At 35.3% G+C, this 13,475-nt stretch overlaps 1 pseudogene; it reads left to right on the top strand.

Moving 5' to 3' along the window:
• The first annotated feature begins 236 nt into the window (after positions 1–236).
• Positions 237–3,212, top strand: LOC120142617 (annotated as a pseudogene).
• Positions 3,213–13,475: the final 10,263 nt, after the last annotated feature.

The raw sequence follows: 13,475 nt of genomic DNA, 5'->3' as shown, positions 1-13,475 counted from the left end.
CTGTTAACAGATGTTAACAATCCACATGTGTTTTCCGTCATGCTTGTTAAAGGAGAGTAACCAATTTGTAACAAACGATAACGGTAATGACCGATTTGTGACTTTTAAAACATCAATTGTGAAAACGAAAACGCACCTAAACATTAGTGACCATTGGAGTAGTCTACCCTTTTAATTTTAAGTACCGAGAGCCTCGGTACCCTTTTGCCAAAAATAAATAAATTTCTCTGTTTTCCAATTCGAATGAAGAAATCTTTAACTCACCGCAATCGAAAGTCATAAACAATCAAACTTTGAACTGTATAAATTCGAATTCAACAAATTCCCTTCAATACTAATCTCAATTCCCAGTTTTATCTTCAGATTCCAGAATTCATGGCTCTAACGAACGAGGTCATCCATCTCTTTCCTTCTTAAATTTTGTTTATATACATTTAACCATGTTGTTATTAAGTATTATGCATCGAAATGTCACCATTCTTAGTTTGAATTGGTTATTTTCAATCAATTTAGGGTTTATTTTATACAATTTTTGCATTCAATCAAGAGTAACAGTGTCTGTTCAGTTAATTTTTTTTTTTTAAAAAGGAATTTGTTAAGAACAATTAGGGTTTAATTTATGTTGAGTTAGTTCTAATTGGTTATTGAATTGGTTTAGGTGGGATTAAGGTTGCTTTTTTCTCCAATTAGTTCCAACATTGTTGTTCGGACGGCATGGTAAGCTCTTAGTCAAATCACTTGGTTGCACCATTGATTATGAATCTGTTGCTAATTTTTGTGGTTTATTCTTCTTTTGTTTCATAGTTGTACAGTGGGGACTATTCTACCAGTTTACTCGACTTTTAAAGCGATTGAAACAATAATCAAACTGAGCAGCAAAAATGGCTTCTTTATTGGACAGGTTAAACATCTATGGCAACTCTTCAACGTTATATTGTTTTATATGTATCACGAATTTGATGGTTTCTTCCTTTGTTTCGTAGCTCAATACAAGTTAAAAGATGTAGCTTTGTTTCCTATTGATATTTTAATCTAACTAACAAGAACTCATAGTCTTTTTCAAATTTATTCTGGTGTGGAAAAAATTATTTGAATTTTGTTTTTGAGGGGCAAGTTGTAATTGGGAACAAACATTAAAAATAAAGCACAAAATGAAATCACCATTTCACCTTTGCATAAATGCTATGCAAAATATATAGACCTAACAATCCGTTTATTTGTTTCTTGTTTATGTTATTTGCATTTGTCATAACCGTACTTAAGATACTATATATTTTGATAAATTTTGAAACGTTCATGTTATATATGTTTAGACATGTTAATAATCTTGTTCCGTGTCTTTTTTTTTTTAATTTTGTGTATTATATTTGTTGTGCGTGATCCTGTCATAGCTAAAAGTACTTGTTTTACCTGAAGCTGGGACCAATGAACTTGGTACGGTTTAAGTTACTCAAGTAGTGACTATATATGTCTGCTGCTTGTGGCACATTATCAAAATAAGTTACTGCAAGTGCATTATTCAACTTTGTTTACTTCACAGAAGTCTCATTTTTATTTGCAGTTTATGGATCTTTTACAGTTGCTGAAGTTTTTCTGACAAAATCCTGTCCTGGTATCTTTTCTTAAACCTAATTGTTGCACCAATTGTTTCTTTTCCCATTGTTGTTTTTTCTTTCCTTCACAATTTGGTTCTCTTTTACTTCATTTAGCACTGTGAATTCAAACAAGTAGTTAAGATTCATGGTTACAAGTGAACCATCAGAATTTAAAGTGTCATGGTGAACTTCTCCTGATACACTTTTTATAAACCTAATTTGTTACATGTATGGTTGATCAATGTTTTCTGTTTACCAATTATTTCCTCCGGGTCTGTTTCTTGCTTATTTCTAGATTTAAAGCATTTTCTTCGTGTGTTGCTCATTTTGTTTGTTTCATCAGGTTTCCTCTGTACTACCATGCAAAGTTTGCTTTTCTAGTTTGGCTTCAACTCCCATCTTCCAATGTAAGCTCGGTTTTTGCTTCTGTTTCACACATAGGATACGCTTATTACTCGATCTTGCACGCATCAATTTTAAAGGGTATAATAGCACTCTTAGGTCCAACCAAGAAAATATATATCGTTCAGTGTTTAATTAGTCAGCCAATCCTAGCATTTTTTTTTTGCAAACAGTATTTATTTGATATTTTTCTATATGCAACTAAGACATGGTAGTTGAATATGGATAAGCAAGGTACTCTTGATAATTAATTGCTCTCTAACAGGGAGCCAAGCATTTGTATACAAGCCATCTCCGTCCGTTGCTACTCAGGCACCAAGCTAAGCTTGATAAAGTGTCGGAGTTCATTTACAGTGAAATGGTAAGAACTTGTTCCTTTGTTATATTAAAAGTGCTGTCATGGCTTAAGCTTATCGTTTCTGCTTGAAAACCCTGGTCCTTGTTTCTTTCTTTTGCGCCACTGTTCCCTCATCGCTTTCATTCTTGTTGCCACGAACAAACAAGCAATCTATAAATTAGTTGCTGATTTGGTTGCCGAATGGTATGATGGTTACCTGGCTTCTACTTAAGATTAGGAATTTTAACATTTAATTGTCATTGCAAAATGTTTGAAGCATAATAGATTTAGTGTGACTGCAGACCAAAATCATTAGCGCACACCAAGCAAAATTCGAGTTTGCAAGGGCACTTTTCATGAAGCTCGCAGCATCAGGTACATACTCAGACCACACTCGTCCGCCAAACTATATTTAAAGTTTCCCTCAGCTCTGCTTGCTATTTTTGTTACATTTTTCTTAAATCTACCACTTTATGAAGCATTTTCTAAAGCACAAAAAGCGTAAAGCTTCGATGCATCTCACATTTTCTTCTCACTATCAGTGAACCAGATAGTTTGGGATCTTATTCATCCTGTTCGAACACCGCGAAATCGTTCAATCGGAGGCCCAAGGCAAGTGGATTCTTCAGATACACAATCAAACAATGAAGACTGATGCTGCCATAGATTTGCAGATGTTGCATCTACTGTTATCCCTTGTACCCACTTTCCATTTTTGGTTATATATTTGTTTTTATCATCATTTCTTTAGTTTCTTATAGGCTTAAAGGTTTAGTATTTTACAAAGGAGATTCTGATGGAAATATGGCTTGGATCCATCCTACTATCATGTGTATAAATATACACATATACATACAAATAGGAGTTTCTATCTGTAATATTTGCAGCTTTTGCTTAAAGCAAAATCTTTATAAGATACAAGATCTATATTATGAACATACTCTTCTCTTTTATTCATTTACTAGATTTTTCAAGTTCGGTTCATTCATGTTCATGAACATGTTCGTTTAGTATTTATTTATTATTTGATTATTATTTAATTAATAATGTTATCATTGTTGTTTCCAAAAAAAGAAGCTATCATTGTTTGTGTTTGTTTTCTTATAATGTAATTATTGATATTTATGTTTGATTATTTTATGTTTAAAAATTTTGATTTATCATTTATTATTCACTGAAAATTTGTCCGGAATTATGTTCGATTATATATTTATGATCATATTTATAAATGTGTTCATTTTATTATTCATAAACATTTGCTCATTTCATGTTTGCAAACTTTAATTGAATAAAGACTGACACGTATGATTTTAAATAAATAAATAAATAAATTTCAACGCAATTTCATGTTTTGATTTCATTCATATTTGTTTTCAGTGTAAATCGAAGGCGAACCACACCATTTGAATGACCCACTTTTCATGCCTCCCATGGCGGGTTCTCTTTTTTTCAGGGACCGAGTTTGTGTTTTTTGAATACCTTTTGTCAGATTTGTGGGTTAGGTCTTTTTGTTCATCGTTTTAAGCTTCACTTTCACGGTTCCTTTGCCTTTCACGGTTCCTTTGCGTTTTTCTTGACAAGGCAAACAGTAGAATCTCGACTTGTTTGCTGGTGTAACAGCAGAGAAATTGTTGATATTGACCAGAAATAGTTTTTATATTCATTGAAAGAAAAAGAATCTCACTCTCAGCAGGCCTTTCCTTCTTTTTTAATTTCTTGGTCATTTTCACGATCCATAGATCTACACAAATCGGGGTATTATTTGTGATTTTGGGTCTTAAAATCGGGACCAGGGGATTAAGGAGCTTCGAGTGGTGTGGATTTTGGGTGCTTTATTGACTCTGTCAGATTTATGAACGTTAGCTCCTATCGCCGCACTCTCGAATCCACAACCAGCTTCAACAGGTTTTTCCGTTTGCGTTTTCTTTGTTTATAATCTCGACTTGTTTGCTGGGTTATTGTGCAATTTTACAGTTTTTCTGATCTCTCCCCATCTCCCCTGTGCTCGACCGAGAACCATCGACCCCTTTAACACCCATATTACAGTCACTGCTAAACAAGTGGTTGATCTACTTGTGTTCTTCAGCTTCCAGCTAAAAGATCTCTCTTTTTTGGGGGTTTATTCTTTACTTTTATTTTATTTTTGTCTGAGTATATTCTTTCCTCACTTTCTCTTACTAAATATGTCCGTTGTATGTGAATCTTTTAGATCGACTTGCCTTCGTAGTTTAAATTTGTTTTGTAGAGATTTAAGACTTTTTATTTTGGTCTATTTTGAATGGATCAGTGATATTTATGTGTTAATTAGGTGATCCAGTTGTTTTTGATTCGTTCATTACTCTTGAGAACTGTCTCTGGATTTTTAAGATATTACCCAGACTTGAAAAGTAAACTCTTAGACCCCTCTCTCTCTCTCGCTTGCTCTCTCTTTTAAGCTCAAATCACCCACGAATCAGGTACTTTTAATATTGTTTCCCCCGTATATTTTATTCCAGTCGATCTTTGTTTGAACCTTATAATTGTTAATAAACTAATAAACTTACTTATATATTATTAACCTAATTACACAATTTATCTTATAATTGTTAATAAACTTACTAGCAATAAATTAAAATCGTACTTAGTAACCAACTAGGCTTTTTAGTACCCCTCAATTCTCTAGTGTTTTCTGGTGCATCTTCTGTCTTCTTTGGTTTCATTTTTCATAGTTTCTCATAGCTTCGACTATAGATGATTACTTGAGGTCATGTCCGTCTTTTAGAGCCCATGGGGCGTATAGGGGGAGGGCTCGATATAGTGGTGACAAGGAGACTAGACTTAGAGTTTTCTCTTTGAATGTAGGCACATTAATGCTAGGCTGTAGAGCTGACCGACGTACTTAATAATAGGAAAATAGATTTTGCATGTTTTCAGGAGACTAGGTGGAAAGGGGCTCGCGCCAAAGAGTGTAATGGGTACAAGTTATGGTATTCAGGCGTAGATAAAGCTAGAAATGGGGTGGGTATCTTGGTATCCTCTAGGCTCAAGGAAAATGTAGTTGAAGTTTGTAGATACCGGGATAGGATCATGATGATTAAGGTTATTATAGAAGAGGAAGTGGTGAATGTCCTTTCAGTGTACGCCCCACACGTTGGCCTAGGGGAGGGGGAGAAACGTTGCTTCTGGGATCAGTTAGATGATGTACTTAGGAGCATTCCGGAGGACCAAAGAGTTTTCATAGGGGGAGACTTCAATGGCCATATAGGTAGTGCAACCGACGGGTTTGACGGTGTTCATGGGGGTTTCGGTTATGTAGCAGGAACGATGGGGTACGTTGCTTGAATTTGCTACTGCACACGATTTGGTGGTCACTAACTCCTTATTTAATAAGAGATGAACTTGATTACGTTTCATAGCGGGGGACATTGTACCCAAATGACTACATCCTGGTTCGAAATCGGGATCGATGGGCTTGCATTGACTGTAAGGTGTCCCTGAAGAGGCATGCGCATCGCAACACAAATTATTGGTTTTGGTGTTTCGCGTACCGCACGGGCGGAGCACTCATAGGAGGGCTAAATGGGTAAACCTAGGATCCTTTGGAAGAAGTTACATGGAGCACAGCTGATGACTTTAGGAGGTTTTGTAAGGTTTTGGAACTACAAACTCAAATAATGCAGATTTGTTATGGAAAATATGGAAAATTCCATCAGAGAGATGGGCAAAAATACCCTGGGGTTGTCGACAGGGAAGGCCAAGGAACATAAAGAATCGTGGTGGTGGAACGACGAAGTCCAAACTAAGGTAAGACAAAGCAAACTTGCTTCAAGGAGTTTCTACAATGCAATGACGAGAAGAAGGTCGAGAGCTAAACAAAGATACAAGGAGGCAAGCGGGAAGCCAAGAAACGGTGGCTAAAGCAAAGGATAAGGCATACGAGGAAATGTACAAGAGATTAGACACCAAGGATGGATAAAACAACATATTTAGGCTTGCAAAATCTAGGGAGAATAAGAAAAAGGATCTAGGTAGCATTAGGTTTATTAAGGACAACAATGGTGTTCTTTTAGCGAAAGATCATGATATTAAGATGGTTTGGGGTAGTTACTTCTTTGACTTATTTAATGACGGTGCCTCTCCCTGTAGAGATAGTACCGTTGATGGGTCAGCCGACCATCATACTACGGCCAATGACTGCCCTACAAGTAGGATTGGGTTTGAGGAAGTCAAAATGGCTCTTAGAAAGATGGGAAGGGACAAAGCTGTCGGTCATGATCAAATTCCTATCACTGTGTGGTTGGCCCTAGGAGAAGAGGGAGTTAAGTGGTTGACCAACATCTTTAATATTATTTTAGAGACTGCCAAGATGCCAGAGGAGTGGAGAGAGTCCACGGTGATACCAATCTATAAGAATAAAGGAGATCCCAAACGTTGTGGTGACTACAGAGGTATTAAACTACTCAGTCATACCATGAAGCTATGGGAAAGGGTGATAGAGGTTAGGTTGAGACAAGTTACTAGGGTTTCGGAAAATCAATTTGGCTTTATGCCAGGCAGGTCTACCACGGAGGTGATTCATCTACTTCGACGACTTATGGAGAAATATAGGGAAAAGTCTAGAGATCTTCACATGACATTCATTGACCTTGAGAAGGCTTATGATAGCGTTCCCCGTGATACGATCTGGAAGACTTTGGAAACGAGACGGATCCCAACTGCTTATATCCGGGTGATTCGTGATATGTATTGTAGATCTACTACACACGTCAGGACTACAGTTGGCGACACCGAGGCATTCCCAGTGGAAATCGACTCCACCAGGGGTCAGCTCTTAGCCTTACATCTTCGCCTTGATTATGGACGACATCTATTGTGCGAAACCTGACGGTGTACCATGGTGTATGCTTTTCGCTGACGACATTGTCCTAGTTGCTGAAACAAAATCTGAGTTGAATAGTAGACTGGCTACTGGAAGACTGCTTTGGAAGAAAAAGGTCTAAGGATCAATATTGAAAAGACAAGTATTTATGTTCAAACTTCAGTGGGACCAAAACGATGAAGATGTAGAAGTATGCATAGAAGGACACGTTCTCCCCTCAAAGGATTGTTTCAAGTACCTAGGGTCTATGATACATAAAGATGGGGGTGTAGAAGATGACGTTACACACCGTATAAAGGCGGGATGGCTAAAGGAGGGCCTACTGGAGTTTTGTGTGACAAGAAGGTGCCTCTAAAACTTAAGGGAAAATTTTATAGAATGCAATAAGACCAGCACTGTGTATGGATCATAATGTTGGGCAACCAAGAAGGATCATGTAAGGAGGATAGAGGCCGCAGAAATGAGAATGCTTCGATGGACATGCGGTAGGACTCTGTGGGATATGACACAAACTCTGCTATTAGGATGTCCTTGGGGGTGGTGCCTATTTCCGAAAAATTGAGGGAGGGAAGACTACGGTGGTTTGGGCATGTCCTTAGGCGACTATTGTCGGATGCGGTCAGGAGGGTAGAGTCGATTACAGTCAACGGTGCCAGAAGGCAGGACGACCAAGGCGGAAGTGGGAAGACTGCTTGAGATCTGATTTGATGGATTTAGCCCTTACCGAGGACATGACCTCTGATAGGAAAGTATGGAGATTCAAAACTAGGGTAGTCGAGTAGTGTGGGTAACTTCTACTTTTTATACGTTTCTGTTATTGGTATTTATGAAGGCTTAGAACTGGGCTTGCTTTCTTGGACTTTTGTGTAACATTCTCTTCACTTTTAAATTTAGTCGGGTCTTACGTTTCTGTCTATATGCAGAGATTTTTTCGTATGGATTTATTTGCAGGGATTACTGCCCAAGTACAAACGCGCATATGATATTAATGATATTAATGTCTGCATATGAATACTGTTCAACTCTGTATTTATGTATTTATTTATACATGCATTGCACTTTATCTATATTTTTAATTTTCTGACTGCCGGAGGTCTTCCACGGAAGCTACTCTCAACCTGGCGTTGGGGGCAGCCTACTACCCTACCTCCCCCTTACCCCATTGCATATGGGAATTGAGTTTTGTTGTTGTTGTTGTTGTACTAGTAAAAATAAATTTAAAAGCCTAAAAGCTAAAAATATTTGCACTAAAATGTTATAATTTTAATTATCAAGTAATAAGAGAGTCAAAATAAAAATTTTGTATTAACTAAAGCGACAAAGTAATTTTTAATCCGTAAATTTGATGATTTTTCAACTTTATCCCTAAACTTTGTTTTAGTCCATATTAGTCTATAAATTTAGCAACTTTTATTTTATTTTATTTTAGTCTTTTTGATAATATGATACTATGAGATTATATTGCATCACGCACTCGGTGTACCGTATTATCAAATGGACTGAAAATTGGTTAAGAAATTAAATTTTGGGATTTATATGGAGCAAAAAGAATTTAGGTATTAAATTAGAAAAATCATCGAGTTCAGGAACTTAAAGTTAATTTTTCCTTTAATTAAAATAAGGGTAAGTATAGTAATGGCCATGAACTTTTCTAAGGCTTGCATTTAGGTCCCCTAACTTTTAAAACTTACAATACAATCCTCCAACATTTAGTCCGTTTGCAATATAGTCCCTGACGTAACCGACCGATTGACACCATTTGCAACTTTTAAAACTTGCAACACAGTCCTCAATTTCATTCTAAACCCCAAATTCCTTTTCGATCTCAATTTTATTTTTTTGCTTCTCTCTTCTCATTTCCAGTGTAACTTTTCAGTCGGGGATGCATGAGAAATTCTAACTAACTTTGAATTTTGTGGAATTGTTGGCTTGAATAAGGGTCCATTAAGAGAAGACCCGACCAAGGGACTACTGGGACCATCAACGATTCAAGATGTAATGTTATATATAGGTCATCTCAGGTGAAACATAGATGTTCGATGAAACGCTTGTGAGAAAAAATGGGGTTAGAAATGCAGAGTTGACAAATACTACTAAGATTAACTAAGTATCATTGTTGAAAGTCACCAACAAAGCTGGAATTATTTTGTATAAATGACATATAATAATTTCTTCGTTTAATCCTTGTGGTTAAAAAATTTCCAACAGATGATCAAATATAATGAAATCCCAAACAACTCCTTGATCTCTCAGTCTCTTTCGCTCACATGCACTCTCGTTTGGTTTTTGTTCTTTAGTTTTCCGCCATGTAAAATTGTAAACCCAAGCAGTGCTCTATCTTTCATCTTTTTATTTACAAATAAAAAATAGAGGAAGAATTGCTGGAACGCAACACCGATTGCGTTTATTTCTTAGTCTCTCCCCTCACTTGCAAGAAAGTATTTATTTTCTCTTTTGGGCTATCTGAAAGTAAGCTTTCCCTCTTTCACACTTTCCCATTTTCAGCTCGCATTTTCTTTTTTGTTGAAATTTTTATGTTTCTGGAGTTGCATGTTAAGGATCTGGATATTTAATGTTAGTTTTGAACCAAAACTATTTAATTTTATTTCTTTCTTCTTAATCAAAACTTTTAGTACTCCTTATGAAAGATATTAAGTCCATCATAATAGAAGTGAAAGAGGGTCTTAGGCTAATTTTTTTTATCTTCTTGTTTGGTTTTTCTTTAAATCAGGGAATTGGTTGTGAGTATCGACATAGTGAAATCGCCAGGCTCAATCCGAGAGATACTGGTACTAGTTTACTGGGAATTGTATTGATTCGACCTGTGATTTTCGATATCCTATGAGCTCGTATTCTTTTTAATAAGTTTTAAAATTTGATTATGGGACTGATATATCGCGAACAAATTGAATTTTTTTACATGTTTTGGAAATTTTACAAGAATTATGGGGTCTTATGATTTTAGTTCCGATATCTGCTTTAGATTCTCATTATGTTTGGCTATTGAGGAACATTAAACATGGAGTATTAGAAGCAAGTATATGTTAAAAGGGTAGGCCATTAATGTATTGCAACCGTTAATGTTGTATTTGGCATCTAATGTCTATCTTAAACAACTTATTTGTAACATCCCAAAATACGGGTTAGTGACTAAATTGTAAAACTTTAGAATTTGGTGATTAAAGTAGGATGATTGAATAGTTTAATGATTTATCTGGAAGGATTGTTAGTAATTATTAAGTGAATTGAAGGGTAAAATGGTCATTTGACCAATAAATAAATTAAAGGTGATAAGGATGAGATATGCACGGAAATGAGGGGAGAGGAAACAAAGTTTCCAGAGTTCTCTTCATCCTTCTATTTTCTCTCATTGCGAACCTAGCTAAGCAAAGGTGAGTTTTCTGATTAGTTGGTTATTTGATAAATTAAAGTTAGGTTTTGATCATTAGATGATAACTGAGCTTAAGGAAAGCTTAGATTATCTTAAAACAATAAGATGAGGAGTACATGAAGAATTAAAGAAAGGAAGTAGAAAAGTGAAATCTTTGATTAGAGTTCATAATAAGAATTAGAAGTGGGATTTGACTTGTCATCAAGCGAATTAAGGAATATGAAGTGTTAGAATTAGATTAAGAACATGTTGGAAGTTGAGTGAGATTCTTAAATTCTATATGGAGAATTGGGTTTCTAAGTTTTAGAGGTATGGAAGGGATAATTGTTGAGTTAATCGATCGACGGAATTAGCCAAGAGGGAGGTGAATTGACAATTAAAAATTCGGTGGAAGCTTTTGCAGAAAATTGAAAAGATTTGCACAACGATTTAGAGTGGTTCGACTTTCTCAATCAAAGTCTACGTCCACTACCTTAGCTATCCACACTAAAGATTTTCCAACAAATTCACTAATTTGTTCTTTCTTTTGAGGCCAAAGAGATAACCTTACAACACCTTCAAGAATATACCCCAATTCTTGAGAACACTCTTTTCCCAAAGAGAAGATTACAAATTTGCAAACTTACAAGGAAAACCTCACAAGGTAAGATGTTTGCACAATTCTAGAACAAGAAAAGAACACTCAAAGATAATTACAAATGAGCACAAATGGTGTTCTTGAAAGCAAAATGAATATTGAAAGAAAAATTGGCTTGATTTGCACAAACTTGGTGTTTGATGCTTTCTCTTGTTTCTCTATGATTTCTTGTTGATCAAGGGCTTCAAAACTTGTTTAAATACACCTTGAATCACTTTGAACGTTGGGATAATAATGAAGATAATATAGTCGTTTTAGTGTGAAAACAATTAATAAAACAGCTTGGAGCGTGGGGGGAATCGGTTCCTCATCATAGGGAATCGGTTCCTCATCATAGGGAATCGGTTCCCTAAGTGTAAAATTCAAATATTTCGACCATTGAATAGGGGGGAATCGATACCCCTTATGGGGGAATCGATTCCCTCCGAGCATTCTGGAAATCTCGGAGCCAAACCATCGGTACAGGGGGGAATCGGTTCCCTCTGAGCAATCTGGAATTTTTGGTTTTGAAATGGTTCGAAATACTTTGAAAGATTATTTTGAAATTATTTTAAGATTAAAACTTAATTTTACACTTAAGTAAGGATTAAAAATGATTTTTGAAATATTTTGAGTAATGTTTTGATATTTGAATAATTATATCGAATATACTTAGAAAATCATTTTGGAAAATCTTAAAATTCATTTAACTTAATTTGTTATATCGAAATATCAAAATGTTTTCAACAATAATAATTAGTTTAAGTAAGAGTATGCAAGTTAGGGATATAAAAATAGGGGAAATATAAAGTGTTGAGAAGATTATGAAGAGATTTTCGTGCTAAAATAACATTTCTGGCTATGTGCATCGATGCAATCCAATGTGTACCGATGCATCAAGGATAATCCTAGATTGTTCAAGGTGTATCGATGCACATGAAGTGCATCGATGTACTCCTTTAAAATAAAAACATCGAATGCCATCAGTGTATCGATGCATAAGTAGTGTATCGATGCACCTGCTTAAAATACAAACATCGAATGAGATTTATACACCGATGCATAAATAGTGCATCGATGCACCCATCAAGGGATGCATCGATACATGGTGTAGTGCATCGATGCATACCTTCATTAAAAGATAAAAAATAACTTTCTTTTTAGCCTGAGGAGTGATAGTTTAAAATATATCCATTAGTATACTGATATGTATCAATGTATTACTAGGTAGATTTAGAACGTAATCTCATTCCGGAACAATCGAAGGATTAGAATCGAGTCAAAGCAAGGCTAAGGTGAGTACATATTATAAGTATGGTATAATGGAATAAGACTTGTGATAAGTCTAATTCCTATGTTGATTTTCATAGCACAATAGTTATGAACATGCATACATGATAATTATTATGATACATGCATAAAGTATATATGTTCATATGATTTGATAAATATGTGAATAGATTCAAATACACATGTGACATGGTAAGTGATATGAGTTATGTGATCACAAGAGAAATGACATGAATACATGAACATATATGAATAATACCCATGATATATGATATGAGAGCTATAGGTATAGTTGGCATGCCAAGAGTTGAGGGTTCTACGTGGTCCTTCGGGATATATATATATATATATATATATATCATTTGGAAATTTACAGGGTCTTTGAGACCGATTTGATCCACTGGAATATGTATATGGTTCTTAAGGAGTGGTCCTTCGGGACAAATACAGTACATAGGTCATTCAAGACAAAATTTCATAGCCCATAGTGGGACCCTATACGAGCTGTGGTGACAGCAATAGTGCACAACCACAATGTACTCGAATACCTTGAGTTCTAAAAAATATACATAGGCCTATAAAAGGTTATCAAAGGTAATTGCATTATTATAGTTATATGTTACCATATTATTATTGTTTATATTGAATTGCATATGACATGATTTAATGGATAGATTGCATGTTCATATTCATACGGAATGCATTATTTTTATATTTATATATCTCACTAAGTCTATAAATTAGCGTGTAAGTGATTTACACGTAGGACCAAGAATTAGGAAGAGCGGAAATATGGTGGCAAGAACAGCAACACTATTAGAAGATTAGATCAGAAGTAACGGATAAAGTATGTCTTTTGTCGTGTATAGTGTTGGCATGTAAGAAAAGTGTTTGTTACGAATGATTTGATCGATTTAGTATTTTGTGGTTTTTTTTATGTAAATTAATGTATTTAGTTTTAATGAAAGTTTAAAATTTATCTGTTT

This window comes from Hibiscus syriacus, unplaced genomic scaffold (genome assembly GCF_006381635.1).
Source record: "Hibiscus syriacus cultivar Baekdansim isolate YM2019G1 unplaced genomic scaffold, ASM638163v2 tig00110831_pilon, whole genome shotgun sequence".
Taxonomy (NCBI): Eukaryota; Viridiplantae; Streptophyta; class Magnoliopsida; order Malvales; family Malvaceae; genus Hibiscus; species Hibiscus syriacus.
Note: the sequence above shows the minus strand (reverse complement) of the source record. Positions and strands in the feature narration are given on the sequence as shown.